The 22,500-nt window shown below is 36.9% G+C and overlaps 1 long non-coding RNA gene across 1 annotated transcript in view; it reads left to right on the top strand.

Moving 5' to 3' along the window:
• Positions 1–22,500, top strand: part of LOC118762339 — a 34,834-nt gene that overhangs the window by 12,057 nt on the left and 277 nt on the right. Inside the window, exon 2 of the long non-coding RNA XR_004998087.1 lies at positions 12,805–13,005. This is a non-coding gene — a long non-coding RNA (uncharacterized LOC118762339). The remainder of the gene's footprint in view (positions 1–12,804; positions 13,006–22,500) is intronic.

The following is a 22,500-nucleotide window of genomic DNA, read 5'->3' as shown; positions in this document are numbered from 1 at the left end:
CAACTTACGAATCTATAATGAAAAATAGTCGAATATATTGGTCTGCAAGGAGTTCATCTCGGCAGTTTTTTCACAGGTCTTAAGATTTTGTCAAGCAGTGTGTGTGTGTCTGTATGTTTGTGTGTGCGCGTGCGCGTATGCGTGCGTGCGTGTGTGTTTGTGTGTGTGTGTCTGTGTGTGTTGTATTAGTTGCAGCCATGATGTTTACCAGAACGAGACGTTATGCACTCACTTTAATACAATACCTGGATTAAATATAATCAGCAAAATAAACATTCTTTGAAAACATTACCATTCTACATACAGTTGTGCAAAATTAAACTAGAATATTAACGAAATAATCTTTATTAACAGCAAAGTACGAACTAAGTACTAATACATACAGTCATAGTAATTATTAGATAATGAACGTTAACAAGTTTTGGACTTACATCTTAAATTTGGTGATGACTTTATCTGTTACAACAATATTCCAATAGCTTTTCCGGCTTACTAGAAGACGAGGTACCAACACGCCATAGGCAATAATTCATTCTAATGACGAGGCACATCATGACTTGAAACTTTAATAGACTTAACCATATCGTTTCAAACTAAACAAAAAAAAATTAAAACGGGTAATAATATAAGAAAGAGTCAACTTAAACAGGGATTAAATTTATCGAATTATAAAGTAGATATAAAAAATTTTTGAGGGAGCTTCTACATCGTCTTTTGACTAGGAAGAAATAACAGCTAAATCTCCCTCTAATCATAGCTTGGCGTCTTAAAAGAGGACATACTGGATAATGCCGTATGAATTCCCTACGCATAAGAAGAGGGCATGGTCATGGCTGGAATACTTTTGATCATAGAGCTTCAGGACTAGGGTTGCAGGGCCAGGGCTGCAGGGCTAGGGCTGCAGGGCTAGGGCTGCAGGGTTTGGGTTGCAGAGTTTCACCACCACCACCCACAGAGACAAGGACTTTGGAATTGAAACTTGCACTGCTTACATATACACCTAAATATAGATGTTGTTGTAATTATTGAACTACTTGTTGAACCCTAGATTGTTCCTGATACCGCAGATCCCCAACGATCAAAACACGTTGCATCCAAGATTCTATCGTTGCTCTTTTAGAGTTGGTGTATTTAGGAATACATTATCCAATGTGTCCTTGCATTGTTGATTTAAGATAAAATAAGTACTGTTTGGAGACCTAGGAATCCTAACAACAGATATCCGGTTTCCATAGCGTATAAGTGACTAAGATCGCAATATTCCCTCTAGAAAGGACGCTAGTCCGTTGCAGGTTTACTTATATACTGATAAGTGGACTGGAGCTTTGTATTTTTCTTTCAAAAACACAACGCACTGCCTGATCCGGGAAACGAAACCACGTTCTTGCGATCGTGAGTGCAGTACCCTAACGACTAGAACACTTGTTTTAAGATATCAGGATGTTATTTGTAGAAGAATTGATTGCTGTAGAGAGAATTCCAAAGCCAGCATCGCTGTGGAATAAATCTTCTGCCCTAACAATGGTACCATTTTATTCTATTATTGAACAACAAAGAACGCCACAGTGAACTAAGAACTCCCCTTCCTTGGACAAAATCTCAAGCACCGCCCTACTCTGAACACAGGTTGGTGACACTATAGTCTCCAACGACTGCAGGGTGTCACAATAAATTAAACACAATCTCTCTGTACAGAAAGAAAATAGTGCTGCGCCTTTCGAAATGAAATAACGATATTTTTTTTACTATTGAGAGAAAAATGGTTGCAATTGAGAAACTTTATATCAAATGTCTTTCTGTGTCGTGTTCAATAACTGGTTCTTATATATTCACTTCCAATCGGTGTCAATTTCAACCGGTGTCAATTTCAACCGGTGTCGATTTCGGTAGTAAATTGTGATCGATTCCATTGTCTACGAACGTCATGAGTAAAACTGAAAGAATTTACAAGATCGGTAGAAAAAGTATTACTTCACGACCGTCTGTCCTTCAGTTGTTATCCGCCGGAATTAAGTTTGAGTTCTGTACTTATGTGAACGTTAGAACAAATACCAGTTATTAAATGTTTCTAAATACGTTAGATGATTTAACGTTGGTATTGCTACTAATGTTGTTAATAAAGATATGATTTAGAGGAGACCATTAACTTCAGTTCTGGATACGAGATTAATAATGGCTCCAAATTTTGGGGGACAAGTCCAGTAATTTTAAGCGCGAGTCCAAGACGATCATATCGACTCCAGTGTTTAATGGATGCTTATTTTGTCGACCCCCTAAAGGATAAAAAGGCAAATATGGCTTCAGGGAAATTTTAACTCAGAACCTTAAGAGTCGGAAGAAATATCGTTTAATATTTTGTTCCATGCGCTAAAACAATTCTGCCAGCTCACCGCCTTAGATATGTGATTATAAACGGTTTCAAATTTTGGCGCAAGGACAACAATTTCATGGGAGTGGGGAAATTGATAACATCCAGTGCACGATTAGTACTTACTTTATCGACCCCGAAAGAATGGAAAGCAAAGTCTATCTCGGCATGATTTGATCTCAGAAAGACGAAGGAGATGCCTCTAAGCATTTTGTCCAGCGTGCTAACGATTTTGTCTGCTCGCGCCCTAGATGTGTGATTAATAATCCGAAGGAAGCGAGCTGGCTTAAATACATTGCAGTAATACTCCCAGTTCTCTGTACACTGTATTCAAACCCCGCCGAGGTCCATCTTGCTTTTCGTCTTTCGAAGTTTAATAAAGTACCAAGGCGTTTTCCTCTCTGGAAGAAATCAGCAATATTCAGTTGTGGCCCCTCCAGGCTGAAAATACCCACAAGACACGCCGTCTGTCCCCACGGTACACAATCAGGATTTGAAGTCCTAAGGAACGAAGGAATTTTATAAAGAACCAACCAGTAATATGTTGGAGAGTTCTGTGATTATTATACCCCAAATCACGCTTTGATAAATTTGTCTTATGCCAATACGAAAGAAATATAATTTTATTCCTGTCGGCTATGTTTCCAACGAATCACAAAATTTATTGTTTGATTTTTTTAGCGGATATCACGAATTTCTTTCCCGCTATGCATCATTTTGTTACGTTTTTGCCGTCTTTTTTTTTTCTTGGATATATTCTAGATGTTTCCTAGTGAAGTGTATGTTTGTGTAAGTTTATTCACTCACACACAACCACATACGTACACTGGAAAATAAAAGAAGCTATATTACTAAATATATACACGTATATATATATATATATATATATATATATATATATATATATGTACATACGCGCATACATAGCAACATTATTGTATGAGTGTGAGTGTATATATACATATATATTATACATACACCCATGCATACATATATATATGTATGTATCTGTGTGCATATATATATATATAATATATATATATATATATATATACACGTGTGTGTATATCTATGATATGTTCGTATGTATAGGTTTGTTTTGTATTGTTCGCTTAGTTTTTTTCGTACGTCTGTTCCTGTCTTTACGCTCTTGGAGTAAGGGAGAAGCGTGCATGTATATATGAGCGTAATGTTTTTATAATCTCATATATAAATATATATATATATACACATAGTCGCAGTATGTGTATATATATACATTATATATATGCATACAAGTATACATATACACACACATATATATATATATATGTGTGTTATATGTACATATATATATATGTGTGTATGTATATATATATATATATATGTATATACACACACTCACACCACACACACATTGTTTTTGTCCGCAGTAGTTCTTGCATTACCTTGTTCCAAAGAAGTATTATTTCACCAATCTACTTATTTTGCTTCTAATATCCTGTTGTTCTTATCGATGGCGTTTTTGTTGTTGTTTTTGTTGCTGCTGCTGCTGCTGCTGTTGTTGTTGTTTTTTATTGTTCTTACTACTCTTATTTTTGTTGTTACTGTTCTTGTTGCCAGTGGCGGTGGTGATGGTGGTGGCGGCTGTGTTTGTGGTGGGACAGCCTTTGCAGGAAATGTTGTCTAGTTTTGTTTTTGAGCAGCTGATGGAGCTGTTGTTTTTGCTGTCGTTCTTGTAGTTGTAGTCATTGCTTGCGGTTGTTGTTATTGGTGGCGATGCTGCTGCTGATGCCGCTGCTGTCTTTGTTGTTACTCGTTTATTTGTTTTATTGTTTTTCTTGGAGTTTTCGTTAGTGCTTCTTTTGTTCTGTATATATTGGATGAGGTTAATGATGTTGTTGCTGTTGCTGCTGCTTCTAATATTGCCGTTGCTGTTATTATTATTATTATTATTATTATTATTATTATTATATTATTATTATTATTATTATTATTATTATTATTATTATCATCATCATCATCATCAGCATCATCATCATCAAAGAGACGAAGTGACAAAATCGTTAGCACGCCGAGCTGAATGCTTAGCGGTACTTCGTCTGTCTTTATGGTTTGAGTTCAAATTTCGCCGAGGTCGACTTTGCCTTTCATCCTTTCGGGGTCGATAAATTAAGTACCAGTTAGGTATTGGGGTCGATGTAATCGGCCAGTCTCCTCCCTCCCAATTTACAGGCCATGTGCCTTTAGTAGAAAGGATTATTATTATTATTAATATTATTGTTGTTGTTGTTGTCTTCGTCATTATCGCCATCATTACTATCATCATCGTCATCATCATTATCATCTTCACGGAGACGAGCTGGCTCATTTGTTACCACGCCGAGGAAAATGCTCAGCGGCATTTCACCCGTCTTTACGCTGTCAGTTCAAGTTCCGCCGAGGTCGATTTTGCCTTTCATCCTTTCTTGGCCGATTAACTAAGTACCAGATGAGCACTCGGGTTGACGTAATCGACTTAGTCTTTACCCCGAAATTACTAGCCTTGTTCCAAAATGTGAAACGCTTGTTGTTGTTAACGCAGTAAGCTGGCAGAATCGTTAGAGATTCGGACAAAATGCTCAGCGACATGTCTTCCTACTTTTTGTGTAGTGAGTCCAAATTCTGCCGTGATGGACATTGCCTTTCATCCTTTCGAGGTCGATAAAATAAAGTACCAGTTACGTACTGGGGTCGATGCAAGTGACTATTTCACTCTCCTCATAATTGTTTGCGTTGTGGTTAAAAACAATAAAACCGTTATTGTTTCTATTGTGAATACGTTGCTTTTTGAGAAACGGAAGCGTCAACTTCCGTCTCACTAGGCTGAGAGTTCAGATCCCGATAGGGGTAGAATTTGCCTTTCGCGTCTTCAGTGTTGATAATACATGTACCAGTCATAACTGAGGTCAATTTAGCCCCTATAATTTCATGGGGGGATGATGTTTTAAGAAAACCTGCTACTGTTGTTGCAGCTGCTGTTGTTTAGCTTCAGGCCAGTCCCGATAGGACAGGCCTGTATTAAAATGTATTCCTGCCGTGACAATCAGAAGTTTAAGACTAGATTATTGTTGTTCTTGCTTTTCCAACTGTTTTCCTATATCAATCCTGATAGAGCTGACTAATACGCAAAGAAAATCCAGATGTAAGAGTCCTGTTGTTTTTGATATGGAATGTAACAAGAATTACATGTGTGTTTCTTTTTAAGATGGCAGTGTGTGATTGGAGTAAGAATCGATTGCTATTTCTCGCACGTCAAACATCCACTCACAACGTCATGATATTGCAGCTGATGCTCCTAATACTGTACTGCTATGTAGTTGTTGATGTCGCTATTTAGCCCTAGGTCATCCTTAACTGAGCAGAGCAAAGCTCAATGATGTTACAACTGGGATCACTTCGCCCTTTTAATCAGATATATCACATTCAGGGTCGAGGGCCGAATTTTTAATTCAGTATTATGTGATTTGAGAGAAATGATGAACCATATTTCAGGCGGCTTGCTCCTCGAAAAAAGGTTGTCATTGCCAGATCTTTTTTTTGTTGATGTTGTGTAACCGAGATGATTTCTAAGTGAGCAAACCTACGACTCAAACCACCTCTTCCATATTAAATTCAACTTACGTCGAAAGTCAACAAATAAAACGTTGAGATAATGTTAATAATATAGCACGAACAGGATAAACTAACCATACTTTGCAGAAAAATCTGTCGGCGATCAGCCATGAGACTCGAACTCACATCCCTGTGCTTTACCATTAAGCTAAACTGCCAGAACGATAAATTCTTCTGCAAATTTAGGGTATATCATTGGCATTATCCTGCGTTTGAGAATAAGATCATTTTCTTATCTGTATCTTTCAATACATCACAACGCTTCTAAAGCAAACTTTGTTGAGTTTCAACGTAAGTTGAATTTAACGTGCGATAGAGTCTTATAAACCTAGCTAGATTTATAAGTCCTAAATTTACAGAATGATTTGTCGTTCGGGCAGTTTAGCTTAACAGTAAAGCACTTGACGCGTAATTACATGTGAGTTCGAGTCTCATGACTGGCTACCGACAGATTCCTCTGCAAAATATGGATAGTTTATCCTGTTCATGCTATATTATAAGCATTATCCTGCGTTTGAAAATAAAAATATTTGTTTATCTATACCACGTGTTCTATATTTCAGGCACATCTGTTCTGGACCGCTTAATCTAATACCTTTTTAATTTTATTTTTAAGACGACCTAGTATAATTTAAGGTGGTGACATTGGCTGTTATTTCTAACCATCAAGAGGCTCTCTCTTCAGTTGTTTATCTTGTTTATATTGCCTCAGACGTTATTGCATTTTATATTTTTACTTTAGCAGTTATTGCTGTTAGTTGTTGATCTTGTAATTGTTGTTGGTTTTGCTATGTCTGTTTCCCCGAGGGAACCCCACCTCCGCTTTTACAATTGTGTTCATTATTACTGTTATTGCTATTAAGGGTATTTATGACAGCGGTGGGAACAGTACTATATTTCCATGATTATTCTTGTAGTCCTTCGTAGAGTTTGTTTTGTTGTTTATGTTTACTTCTTTTTCAAGCTAACTGTTCTAATACAACCCATACTTGCTACTGTCACTCTCATTTGAACCCGTGTGTCTAATAAAAGAAATTATTATTATTGTTGTTGTTACAAAGGCGGTGAGCTGGCAGAATAATAAGCACGCCGGGTAAAATGCTTAGCGGTATTTCGTCCATCTTTACGTTCTGAGTTTAAATTCCACTGAGTTCAACTTTGCCTTTCATTCTTTCGATTTAATAGACTTGTACTCTCCCCCTAAATTTCAGGCATTGTGCCTTTAGTAGAAAGGATTATTATTCTTATTGTCACTATTATTATTATTATTATTATTATCATTATTATTATTATTATTATTATTATTATTATTATTATTATTATTATTATTACAAAGGCAGCGAGCTGGCAGAATTGTTAGCACGCTGGACGGAATGCTTAGCGGTATTTCGCCCGAAGCTACATTCAGATTTCAAATTCCACTGAGGTCGACTTTACCTTTCATCCTTTCGGGATCGATAAATTAAGTATCAATGAAACATCGACTTAATCCTCTTCCGTAAGCTACCCTTGGATCAAAAATTTGAAATCATCATCATCATCATCAACATCATCATCATCATCATCATCATCATCATCATCATCATCATCATCATCATCATCATCATTATTATTATTATTATTATTATTATTATTATTATTGTTGTTGTGTTGTTGTTGTTGTTGTTATTATTATTATTATTAGCATTATTACAAAGGCAGCGAGCTGACAGAATTGTTAGTACGCCGGGCAACATGCTTAGCGGTGTTTCGCCCGAGTTTACGTTTTGAGTTCAAATTCCGCCGAGGTCGACTTTACCCGCATCCCATCTGGAAAAATTCTTTTAGAGGTCGTGTGCTATATGAAGGACCATTGGATCTCGTACGTATTAATATTATCACCCTCAGAACTATATTTTACATCATTTTCATTAATTTTATTTAATATAAAGTAATTCCTAACATCAATAAATATGCGAATAATCATTCTAGATCTCGCGATACGTGGTGTTATTAACGACATTTTATCAGTTGGCAGATATAATCATTGGTCAACAACCAATTTGTTCGCTGTAAATATAAGCAAAACCAGTAGCTTCGTTTAGGCTCGGAGTTCCGGATAATTCTAGGTGATGTGACATATTGAAACCGGTGTCCAAGAATTCCGTACGCCAGAAGTTATTCTCCTATGACTTACACTACAGCAATTAGCATATTTCGTATCCGAACCTGCTTAGACGTGCTAAGAATAATATGCAAATAATCGTCCCAGATCTTGCTGTACTCGGAACAAATAACAATCTTTGATTATTTCCCGAGAATAATTCGTGAATTTTTGTCTTGGCTCCGTTTACCCATGTTTAGTACAAAATCCTGTTTAAATTATGCGTGAAGTAGACGCGTGAATTTATTTCAGTTAATATGACATTTATCTTTCTTTAGCGACTTTCATTTTGTTGAAGAAATTATATGACTGAAAGGAAACATAAGGGTAAACAGGTAACGGGGAAAGAGTTGAAGATTTGATAGGAAAATAAGAAAACGAGGGAAACGTGTTCGTAAAGAATGAATAGGTAAGGATAAAAACGACGAAATGAACAACTGCAACAATGAAAGATAAGATCTCGAATGAAGGGATTGAATGAAGGGAACACAAAAATTGTTTCTTGTCCTCCACTTCTACCAAAAAACAAACGAAATCGAAAAGGAAAATTTTAAAAGCAGATTAATGAAAACAGAAAGCAGACGAAAGAAAGTTTCAATAGAAAGAAGAATGGAAGATGAAATAATGAAGAGAAATTCAGTGAATGTTATGAGGGAATATTTTGAATTGACTACCACTATAATTTATACTTTTGTTACTGCGTATCATCATCATCATCATCATCCCTTCATCAATACTACCACCACCATCACCATGACCATCACTGCCAACAATGCCAGCACCGTTACTATTACTCCAGCCAGCACTACAAATAGCATCACCAGCACAACCACTACCGCATTCATCACCACCACCACCACCACCTCTACTAACAGTACTACCGCATCTACCACCACACTGATATCATCATTACATCAAGTAACAACAGCTGTAGTGAAGTTTCCAGGAGCGGCGTCTCATTAACATTAGCGTGTGCATTTTTTCGTTTATTTAAAGATGGTGGAAAAGGTTGATATTTATTCGTGTATGCGCGAGTGTATGAGTGTGTGTATGTATGTGAGTGTGTGTGTGTGTGTGTGTGTGTGTGTGTGTGTGCGTGAGTGTGCGTGTGTGTGCGAGCGCACGTGTGTGTATGTTTGTGTCTGTCGGGAATAAAGCGAGAAATTATTTTTGGTGTTTTCGTTCAATATATACATACACAATCAAATATACATACGTTTGTATGTATGTGTTTGTACACACACATACACACACGTGTGTGTGTGTGGGTGTGTTTATATGCGTGAGTTGTGTGTGTGTATTCATACATATATGCATGCATGCATACGTGCATACATGCAGACGCAGATACATACACACATACATACATACAGCAATACATATACGTGTGTGTGTGCATGGTTGCATGTATTATGTATTTATGTATAGTATTTGACGAAAACATCATCAATAATAAATCATAATGATATACATATATATATATATATATATTATATATATATATATATATATATATATATATATATACGCATATATATACATATATATATAATGGATGTATTTAACGAAAACACCATTAATAATAAATTAAATACTTTTAAGTAAATATACATGCATACATATATATACATACATACATATATGTATGTATGTATATATATATATATATATATATATAATATATATATATATATACATGTGCATATATATATATATATATACATTCTTATATATCTGTCTATTTAACTACATCTATATGATAGATTCCCCCATCGGTTTCGATGTATGAGGCTCCGACAAAGTACTCTTTCTTTGTCAGTCATAATGCTTATGTCGAATGTGACATTTAAGTCCCGCCAATGATTTGCAAAAAACCCACATATCCTGCAAATATGATGATTACCTGTCAGTGTTGGTGGTATATTTACAGCTGCTTTTCTCCTTTGCCTTGCATCCTGAAGCCTGTTAATGCTGGTTGCAACTAAGTTTCTAATACTATTTTGACACAACAATCTCCATTTTATTCGCCCCAAGGCTGTTTGCTCAAAGGTGTTGTGAGCTATCTTCATTTCTATGAGGTTACTCTTCAGCTTGTCCTTATATCTGGTCGACCAATATTCCTGTTCCCACTCTTAGGCTGGCTGTACATGAGGACTTTGAGTATTCTTTCGTCACTCATTCTGTCAACATGGCCGGACCAGCGCCATTGTGGTTGCATAAGGAAGCTCTTGATTCCACCAATCTTACTCTTGCTAAACAATTCGGCACTAGAATCTCTGTCTTTTTGTGAATAACTGCAGATTGTCCTCAGACAGTCTTCGTGGAAGATGTCTAGTTGGTTAATGTGTCATCTATATGGCATCTACAATTCTGAGCCATACAAGAGAATAGTAAGAATGGTAGCTTTATAGAACTGTACTTTGGTGTCAAGTTTGATGCCCCTTTCATTCCATAGGCGATGACAGAGTTTGCCAAATGCGTTGGTTGCCTTTGCAAGACGATTGACCATTTCATCATCAAGGGAAGTGCTCGAATTCACTTCACTACCAAGATATGTAAATTACTTCACATAATTTAGGTTTTTTCCATCAACCTGTATAGGAGTGTAAGGAAAATTGTGAACCGGTGGCCTCTGTTTGACTCATCGAATTTGGTGAGGTATAGGGCAAGATTGGTGGATTAACTCCGTCTTCTTTATGCTGGTGGTCAAATCAAAGGTAGCAGAAAACCGATCTAGAAGCTCCTGAGCTTCCTCTAAGAAAGTCGCTACAAGTGCCGCATCATCTGCAAAAAATAGATCACGAATGATACTGGTGCGCACGAATGATACTGGTATGAGACCGAGTGCTGCCATGTCTAGCCAGCTGGAAAAGATATTTTCCTGGGGTTATAAAAGGTAGTAACACCGCCTCAATCAGGACTGCCGCTTTAAGTTGGAAATAGACTTTACTCTCTCTCTCTCTCTCTCTCTCTCTCTCTCTCTCCATATATATATAAATAACATAGTTGTTTTATTCCACACCGGTAGAAATATAGGGAGAATAAAAGTTGAAAATACACTGAGAATAGTTAAATTTTTTTTTTCATTTTGAAGAATTAACTGGTTTCACAGTTTACGCTGATTTTGAAATATTTAAAATAGAAAGACGTGGCTTATGTCGTAGCTGTTTTGCTTCTGACAAGCGTGTAAAGCTTGCCCTATTTTTATAGGAAGTTGATAGCTCAAATTAGTATATATTTTGAATGGGTTTTGATTAGTAGAGGATATTCACATAACTGATATAAGAAATCTTTGTAAGTTCCCCCGCTACGTCCGTGCGTTAGTATCAAATAACACACGGATGTAGCATGTAACTTACAAATCTTTGCAAGAACCCTCCTAAGTATCCTTGCTCTCCCCATTAATACTGTTTTCGGGATTTGTACTAAACTGGGTTTTATGCTTATTTCCTCTATCCATCTGTTCACATCTTTAGAGATAGTTCCCAATGCACCTATAACTACCGGAATATATTTTACCCGCACTTTCCATAGTCTGTGTAATTCAATGGATAGGTCCCGGTATTTTGCTATTTTTACACTACCTCTCATATTGAATTTTCCTCATTTGGGACCGTAAAGTCAACTATCTGGCACTTTCTTTTCTTTTTATCTACTACTACTAAATCAGGCCTTCTAGCTCCTATTACTCTGTCAGTTTGAATGTTAAAATCCCACAACATCTTTTTATTTATTCATATTATTTGTGTTGCTGATTGCCAGGAATCCCATTGTCTAATGAGAATTCTCAACTTTGATGAGAGCAAAAAACCATTTTAAGAGTAAATAAGACGTCTTGTTTGGTGTCGAACATTTTTTTTGACATCGAATCCCCTTTTTGGAAGACATTCTTATTATTTTTATCCCTGGGTTGATAAATGTTGGATTCCGTAGCTTCACAAGAGTAATTTCGTAATAAAGCCTTGGAAAGAACCAAAGACTATATTGTGATGTTGCGAAATTCTCAACTATCAAACAAACCAACAAGGAAGCCCTTATGCATTCGCTTGAATTGTATATAGCAGCCAAGTGTTTCTGAATTGCCTTTCCTACCGTTTCAGAAAAACAATACTTTGGAAAATGTTTCCTCTCAAATCCCTTATCAGCCATCTCGATTGTGCTGTCATCTATCTCATTTTCGTCGTCAACTTAAATTTTCTCGACGTCAATTTAAATATCGTCACTATATCAAGGAACGAAACTATTATCAGCCTCATTTTTTTTTTTTATCTACCATCTTGACTGTGTTGTCGTCTATCTCATTTTCGTTACCAGCAGCTTAAATTCTTCTCACCGTCAGTTTAAACATCGTCACTATACGAAGGAGCGAATCTTTTTTCATCAGTAATTATTTGTCGTACAATAGTGAAAGAATGAAAAGCATCAAAAACTTATGAAAAGGATTGCAAGTTTTGTATGATGAAAATTGTCATACTTAATACTATGGATGCGAAATATATTACTAATAAATATACGTATTTCTAAAACACATATTCCATAAACATGAATTTAGAGTGAACCATTCTGGTCGAAGATCAAATAACTCTATTAATAATTCCTGCTTCTTGTTATATTCCACATGGATTTATTTATTTATTTATTTATTCATTTATTTATTTAGAAGATACTTCGACTTCATTTTTTGATTTGGTTTTGAATGGTTTGGAGTATTTATCAAGAAGAGTAAGGAGAAAGAAGAGGAGAACGAGAGGAGAAAAAGTAAAAGCAAAGAACAATAAGATGGAGAACAACAGCAACAACAAAAACAACAGCATCGACAAGCAGGGAAGTCGGAGGAGGGAGAAGAAAAAGAATCTTTCAGGTTGGTAAATTTTTAATTCTATCACCTATGGAGGCTATGTCACGTAAGTCTTTCTCTATAGTTAAAATTCGTGTGTGTGTATGTCTGTATATGATTATGTGTATGTGCATGTATTTGTCAATGTGTGCATGTGTGTGTGTGAATCAAAAAGATCGAGTCCAATGGCGACAAAGACGTAATCTTTGCTTGTTTCTTTTCTTTCTTTCTCTCCCTATCGTTCTCTTTCTTCCTCTTTTTCTTTTCTTTCTCAGTCTTTTTATCTCTCCCTCCATATCACACACCTATTTCCACTTTTCCTCTGAAGATAAAGAGGTTGTGAACAACCTGGACGGTGAGATACTGTATATGTATGCGTATATGTTGCCTATGTGCGTGTTTATGAATATTTGTGTATATGTATGTGTATCTGTGTATGGGCGTAGACGTATTTGTATGTATGCGTGTGTATGTGCGTATGTGTGTATGAATGTGCGCATGTATGTACGCGTATTTGTGTGTATGCATGTACAACTGCATATGTGTATGCATGCGTTTTTGTTTGTATATATATGTGCTTATGTGCATATGTGCGTGCTTGCATGAATATTTGTGTATATATATATGTGTGCATGTATGTATGTGTGCATGCATGTTTGTGTGTATATGTGTGCATATGTGAGTATGTGCGTATTTGTGTGTATGCATGTGTGCAATTATGTATGCGTATTTGTGAGTATGTATGTATATATGTATGTATGTATGCATGCATGCATGTAGGCATGTATGTGTTCATGTGTATTTGTGTGTATGTATATGCATGTACGTATGTGTGTATGTGCGTATTTGTGTGTATGCATGTATGTATGTGTATGCGCATTTGTGTGTATGGATGGGTGTGAATATGTTCAAGAGTTTTATGTGCGCACTGGAGTTTGTCCAGTGGGGATAATGAGGTGGCATATGTGTGCATATATATATGTATATGTATATATATATATATAGGTGTGTATGTGTGTGTGTATGTATACGTATGTTTTTGTATATATATATATATATATATATGTGTGTGTGTGTCTGTGTGTGTGTGTGCATGTGTATGTGCGTGTAGTTATATATATATCTGTGTGTATATATATGTGTGTGTGTTTATACGTGTGGATGATGTTTTAATTTATGGAGTGTTTATATGTCTATTGTATATAGTATATATAGTATATATAGTATATATAGTATATATAGTATATATGTTTCATTTTAATATATATATATATATGTATGTATATATATATATATATATACGCACAAATATATAAATATATATATATATATGCATATGTATATATACATTTATATGTGTGTGTGTGAATGTATGTATATGTATCATACGTGTGTGCATGTATGTATGTGCATCTGTGTTTGTGTGTTTATAGTATTTGTGTGCGACGACGAAAGTAATAGGATTTGTATGTTGATCAGTCGAAAAGATAAAAGTTATGTGCGAACGTGTACATATATGTGACTTAAGTGTGAGAGCGTGCATGTGTGCGCGTGTGTATCTGTGTGTGCGTGTATGTGTGTGTGTGTGTGTGTGTGTATGTGTGTGTGTGTGTGTGTTTGTGCTTGTTTGTTAATATTTCTTATCTGTAAACATGGGCTAAAGACAGAGAAAGAGAAGAGATTTAAGACAGATAGCTTGTTTGTATAAGTCATAATGATGGACGTATTCATGCTCGTGTTTGAGAGAGTGAGACATACAGACAGAGACTGACACACAAACAGACAGACAGGTTAGACACACAGGCAGACAGAGTCACAGACAGTCAGACAGACGGGCAGACGAAAGATAGAAATGGTAAAACAAATATAGGCGAGGCTTTTGCGTGGCGTCTGTATACGAGAATAGGAAAACATTTGTGTATATAACCGTGTTTGAGCGGATATATATGTGTGTTCCGTGTGTGTGTGTGTGTGTGTGTGTGTGTGTGCATGTGCGTGTGCATGTGTGTGTGTGAATGAGCGTATCTGTATGCATAGGTATGCGTATGTGCATGTATTTGTACGTATAGTATGCATGTCTGTGTATGAGAATGCGTATACTTCTGTGGACGCGCGAGTATGAATGTGTGTATTTGCTTGTGTGTGTGTGTGTGTGTTGTGTGTGTGTGTGTGTGTGTGCATGTGCGTGTGCATGTGTGTGTGTGTGTGAATGAGCGTATCTGTATGCATAGGTATGCGTATGTGCATGTATTTGTACGTATAGTATGCATGTCTGTGTATGAGAATGCGTATACTTCTGTGGACGCGCGAGTATGAATGTGTGTATTTGCTTGTGTGTGTGTGTGTGTGTGTGTGTGTTGCATGTTGGTGTTTGCATGAGAGGAAGTTGAGATACAGATTGGGTAGAAGGGAGAGTGAAGTAAAAAGGTAAAAAAATGATAAAAAGAAACTCGGAATTGGCCCAGTCGCTAGACCATCACGTAGAAAACCTCGTACCATTGATCTGACTCTCTGCCGTCTAAATTCCAGTCCTGCAAAATTCAACTTCACTGTTCATTGTATCGAAAATATTAGAATACAGTAATCCAGTGGGCGAAATTCTACGAATTTTGGAGTGGAAGGTTTTCAGAATATTTGTTTCAGCTCTTTGCGTTCTGAGCTCATATCCTGCTTTGTTTTACTTGAAAGACAAACTGTTTTAACAGCATCACCTAGTACCTTGGGTGCTTTAGTGGACCCAGGTCTTCTGCTTTCCCACCCAACTATCCACTCACCAGTCTAAAAGAACACGGACACTGTGTTCCCTTTTGAACAATAGATAAAAATAATAACCATATAAACTTGTTTATTCGTACATGAGTATAGCATATTTATGTGTATTAGCATGTATGTGCGCATGTGTGTATGTATCTCTATATATGTGAGCATATATTTGTGTATTTGAGTATGTATGCATGCAAGTACACTTATATAAATGAATCAAATTATGCTATCATATATGTATGTATATTAACAGCCATAATATAAGTGTCAGCAAGAACAAGTGTATTGAAATATTTATTATAGAAGATTAACAAAATATTGAAACTAGATATTTTACAAATACTTAGATATATCTAATATCTATCTTTCATGAAATTTTCAAGTTAATGGAATAAATATTTCGTAAGTTATGAGGAAATAAACAAACAATCTTCCAAAATGCAACGGCTAAAAGTTAAGGGTCACTTAGAAAAACAATTAAATATGGAACAAGGACAAAAAAGAAACCCTTACTTTTAATATTTTATGAACATCCCTTTACTATCAATGACCTCCTGACATTTGTTACCACAGGACTGAATAAATTTCTTACAAAATGATGGAGTAGTACTGTTCCATTCGTTTTTCAATAATTCCCAGAGTTCGTCTTGGTTGTTTGGATTTCTCGTTCGTGCCCCATCTCCAATAATCTTCCAAACGTTTTCTATAAGGTTGAGATCGGGACTTTGAAGTGGCAAGTCCATGAGATAAACCCTTTCATCACTCAAAAACATCTTTGACTCTCTTCGCAGTGTAACAGGGAGAGTTGTCCTGCACGAAGAGAGGAGGTTGAATTGACGAGGATCGTCTAAGAATCTGCTTGTAGATTTCAGCATTGACAGTCTTTTGTAAACAAATAAGTAGACCAGGACCAGCAGCAGTGACCATTCCTCATACCATTACACTTCCTACTCCTCCATATTTCATTGTCTTTTTCACACATGCACGATATTACCTTTCGCCACTTCTTCGGACATACATCTCGCCATTGGAACCAATCACATTAAACTTCGATTCATCGCTAAAATAAACCTACGACCACTGTTCTTCTGTCCAAACGACGTGTTCGTGAGTGAAACGAAGATGGGCTCGTTGATTCTTCTTGGAGATCAGAGGTTTCGTTGCAGGTGCCCGAGCAAGCAACCCAGAACCTCCTAACCTCTGAGAAAGTGTTTTGCGCGATATTTTGACATTGGAAGTAGAGCTAAACTCGCGGGATATCTCAGCAGCACTCTTAAACCAGTGACATTCTGACCATAATACGATCCTGTCTAGGTGAAATTTTACGAGTTCTACCGGTTTGGGGTTTAGCATCTGAGCAACAATTCGTTGCACAACATTTCTAGACCTTCCTACAGTAGATGCTATCACAGAATTCGACTTGCCCTCTTGCTGAAGGCACACTATCATTTGTTTTTCATCACAGGATACTGGTCGTCTCTCAGAAGCCGTCATGTTGACAGATGAATGTTCCAATGATGTAAGTTCATAAGAAGTAACTGTTAGCCCATTAACAGTCTTCTAAACAACACATACCTCGGTTAGTAGTTCAGTTTTTTTCTAAGTGACCCATAACTTTTTACCGCTGCAATTTGGAACCTTACTGGTTTATTTCCTCATAATATATATTCCATTCACTTGAAATTTTCTTGAAAGATAGATAGAAGATATATCTAAATTCAAAACACCATATTAACAACACAATTTTCTATAACTATTTCAATACATTTGTTCTTACTGACCCTTATATTATGGTCGCTACTGTAAATATAGATACGCACACACACACGTCCACATACATGCAGGCACACATATACGAGTGTAAGAGTGTAAGTATGTGAGTATTATGCATATGTGTATGTGTGCATGTTTGTACATATATACACACGTTTTGCGCGAGTCGGGGATCTTCTGATTTACTCTGGATCTCGACAACGAGGTTAAAACGACTATGTTTGGGTTACATTTTCCTCTTGGGGAAGCGACAGAAGGCTGCAGATGCTAAATTTGCCGAATAGGGCGGGTGCAGAAGCGATACCATGTTATTTTTTGGCGAGAAACAAGTTTGAAGAATCCAATTCTTGTCGTGGTGAAGAATCCAATTCTTCATGCTCCACAAATCCAGACGCCTTCACCGAATGTCCTCCATCAAACGCTTCAACACGTTGCAGTAGAACTTTCGATTGACTGTCAGATCCTGAGAGAAGAATTCTTGATACACAATACATTTCTGGGGGTGACACTCGTGGCAGGTCTTCCAGATTGCTCATCAATGTCCAGGAACGTTCTTCCGCTTTGAAACCGTCCATGACACTTGAAACATTGCGTACGACTCATTGCTTTGTTGCCATAAGCTTGCGAAAGTATGCTCAATGTCTCTGCTGCAGACTTCTCAAGTTTAACACCAATTTTCTCGTTAGCTCTATGTTCCTGTCTATGACAAAATTGTAGACTTCAGCATACCCACCATCACAAAGACAAATTTCACAGCTTTCAAAATAAACTCAGCAATGTCACTTGGCACACTATCTCATGAAGGTCATTACTACCTCTCATTGCGCATGCAACAGTGTGCTGTCATCTTGTGGCGCGCTATAAAAATAGTCCTGGGAACTTTTGATACCACCTCGTATGTGTATGTAGGTCTGTGTATATTTACTATTACCTAGAATATGTATCATAGTGTGCATGCATGCTTAGATTTATGTTCATGTTTGTTAGAGCATGTTTTACAGCTTCTTTGTCTGCATATACATGTGTTTATGTTTACCGTTGGATATATGTAAAAGAACTTTAAAGTGTGTGCGGGGAAACATTTGAAAAGAGCATGCAAACGTTACGTAAACATTTAATAAGAGCTGCTTAAATTAATGACTATTATAATTATTTCGTCGTATATATGTATATATATGTGTGTGTGTGTGTGTGTGTGTGTCTGTGTTTGACCCCCCCCCCCCAACATCGCTTGACAACTGATGGTGGTGTGTTTACGTCCCCGTCAATTAGCGGTTCGACAAAAGTGACCGATAGAATAAGTACTAGGCTTACAAACAATAAGTCCTGGGGTCGATTTGCTCGACTAAAGGCAGTGCTCCCACATGGCCCCAGTCACATGACTGAAACAAGTAAAAGATCATATATATATATATATATATATATATATACATATGTATGTATGCATATGCGAACTTTGGGTTAGTTAAAATATGTTTGCGACATACTTCAAGTTCTAAAAACAAGAAGGTGTAAAAACATCAGGTGTTTTCGCACCTTTTACCATAAAAATAAATTTTTTCTTCACGGTAACTGCAGTGAATTTGCCTTTAGGAGTTGAAATATATCAGAAACATATTTTAACCTACAGTTTGCATATGCTAAACCACTGCTTGGCGCTGATAATGACAAATATATATATAAGATTATAATTTAGGATATCTAAGAGATACCACCACGCTTGAAATAGCAGCCAAAACTTGACTTTAAAACCACATCAAAAATTCATACAGCACCAGGAGAGAAGACAAAAAGACAAAATAAACTAGTAACGGACGACATTGAAAACATACGGACAGAAGGACGATACAAATATGGACAGGGAAACCAGATCGGAACCCTCGTAGCTTTCTATTCTTCAGTCAAGCTTCCAATCATCATTACAGTTTCGGCCTATATATCGAGGATCAATGGCCCAGTGGTTAGCGTTGCGGACTCGCGGTCGTAGGATCACGGTTTCCATTCCCAGACCGGGCGTTGTCAATGTGTTTGAGCGAAAACACCCGAAGTCCAACGAGGCTCCGGCAGGGGATGGTGGCAAACCCTGATGTACTCTTTTACCAAATCTTTCCCTCACTCTTTCTTCCTGTTTCTGTTGTCCCTGTATTTCAAAGAGCCAACCTTGTCACACTCTGTGTTACACTGAATCTCCCCGAGAACTACGTTAAGGTTACACATGTCTGTGGAGTGCACGAGCAGGCTGTTCCGTTGACCGGATCAACTAGAACCCTCGTCGTCGTAATCGACGGAGTACTACGATATATATACATTCATATATACATATGTGTGTCTGTATGGATATATATATATATATATATATATATATATGTGTGTGTGTGTGTGTGTGTTTGTGTGTGTGTGTGTATGCATATAGATTTGTTAACATGTGTGTATGTGCATATGTATGTAAATATATGTACATCGAATTGATAACCTACTTTTTTGTTGCTACTTTTTTTTAACCTTCGAATGTACTTCCGGTTCTCATGTTGATACATTCCATAATTTTTCTTAAAGAAGTGAGAATCAATAAATTTACAACGAAGTATACTGTACGGTCAGTTACTCTGAAACCAGCGTATTACTGGTAGTTATATTATAGAACTCAAGATCTTTTTCGTAATAGTTTCAGATGACAAAATTCGAATCCTTTCATTTTGGGACACAGAAAGCAAAAGTATCTGCTCAAATAGGGCAGGGCTTATGGTCCAGCAATCCGCTCGTTCGGAGTAATAGCATGTGGCTGTCTTTCCCAGCTTGGAGTTAATCGCGTTCTGGTTATCTACTCGTTGATGAGAAATATTCCATTTAAATTAATTCTAAATCTAACAGATTTTCCGATTTCACACTTGTATGATATTTTTATCGCGGTTCGCAAGGTAAATATATTTGGCTTGGGAATTGATGTGATGAGTCATATATTCCGTTGAGTCATACAAACAATACGAAATACTTAGGTCTTCTGTTCTTCATGGTGGGCAAGTAAGCATGACAGGACCGCCATTACTAAGTTATATCCACGTCATTCACGATGTCATATCTGTGTATATCACAATGCTATATCTACGTCACTCTCTATGCTATATCCACGACTGAAGTGGATTCATATCAATCATTCATTTCAGAGTGAAGTATATGACCCTCTGGATTAGACTTTCCATAGATGTGTATGTGTGTATTGTATGCTTGTGCAAATATGTATATAAATGTGTGTGTATATATATATATATATTTATACACACACACACACACATCTTGTACACAGAGGCAACAGGGTAACGCCGTTAGTGGAAGGGGTTGGGAAGGTGAAAGGGGAGTGCACATTATATATATGTATATATATTTATATATTTATGTGGGGTGTCATCAGGAGAAAACATGCGCCGTTTCAGTGCCTTCTTCTCGGCGGCATTATTACGCACCGATCCACTTCACTTAGATGCCCGACTTTATATATGATATACATATATTTTTATGTTTTTACTTAGACTGGGGCCATGCTGGAGCACCGCCTTGAAGCTCATGATAGTAAGGTTGTGAGTTCGATTCCCGGCGACGCGTTTGTTCCTTGAGCAAGACACTTTATTTCACATTGCTCCAGTCCACTCAGCTGGCAAAACTGAGTAGTACCTGTATTTCAAATGGCCCAGCCTTGTGTCACGCTGAATCTCCTTGCGAACTACGTTAAGAGTACACGTGTCTGTGGAATGCTCAGCCACTTGCACGTTAATCTCATGAGCAAGCTCTTCCGTTGATCGTATCAGCTGGGACCCTCATCGTCGTAACCGACGCTGTGCTCCTATATATATATATGTGTGTGTGTGTGTGTGTGTGTGTGTGTGTGTGTGTTGTGTGTGTGTGTGTGTGTGCGCGTGTGCGCGCGCGCGCGTGTGTGTGTGTGTGTGTGTATGCATATATATATATATATATATGACAATCATGGTGACTAGCGGCAAGAGTGACGGTGAATTATATATATATATATATATATATATATATACGACGGACTTCTTTTAGATTCTGTCTTTCAAATCCACTCACAAGGCTTTGCTGGGCTCGTAGCCATAGTAGAAAACACTACCCCTAGTTGCTGTGTGTATGCACATATATATTTCCATATATGCTGAGAGGAACCTTTAACGTTTCTGACACAGATTCGGAGTAAAGTTGACACAAAGAAATAAAGGAAACACAGCTGAATTTTACAAGCTTTATCATGTTAGAAAACCTGTTTACCCTGGTTGCAACCAGTTTGTCAGAGATTTTTAAAGGATAAAATTCATCATAGCTCAGCTGCAAGTTATTCCATTGAACAAACAACTGAATCCATCGTCATATTATTTAGTATGCGAGTGACAAAACTAATATATTTAAAGTAGTGTGATATATGTGACGTGATGGCAGTATATTAAATTTTATAATAGATTTAATAAAAACTGGAGCAGTGTGATAGAATGCTTAGGCAATTTGCTTCACAATTATAAGCTGTTGCTTTCGATCCTAATGCTTAGCATCTTCGGCAGATTTTATTTTCTATAGACTCAGGTCGACCAATTTTTGTAACTGAAATTATATAGACGGAAAACTGTTTAGAAGTCCATCCGTTGGACTGCACCAGTATTTTAGATAGTAAAATCTTGTTACACGCTGTGTCACACTAAATTGGCCTGAGATTTATGTTAAGTGATCACATGACTTCGAAATACTCAACCAAGTATCGTTAATGCACGTGCACGAGCGAGTTATTCAGTTGGTCACACAACTGTATCCCCGTCGATGAACGACAAAGATCCACCACTACATCAATCCATTGACAAAATGCGAGTAACGATCTGTTGAATACTATATAAATGTAGCATTTTGAAAACTAAAAAGAAACAATAGAAATGTACAAATGTAAGAATGATACCTCCGGATTTCTAGAATACTGCATTCCAGGCAAAA

Source organism: Octopus sinensis, linkage group LG2 (genome assembly GCF_006345805.1).
Source record: "Octopus sinensis linkage group LG2, ASM634580v1, whole genome shotgun sequence".
NCBI lineage: Eukaryota > Metazoa > Mollusca > Cephalopoda > Octopoda > Octopodidae > Octopus > Octopus sinensis.
Note: the sequence above shows the minus strand (reverse complement) of the source record. Positions and strands in the feature narration are given on the sequence as shown.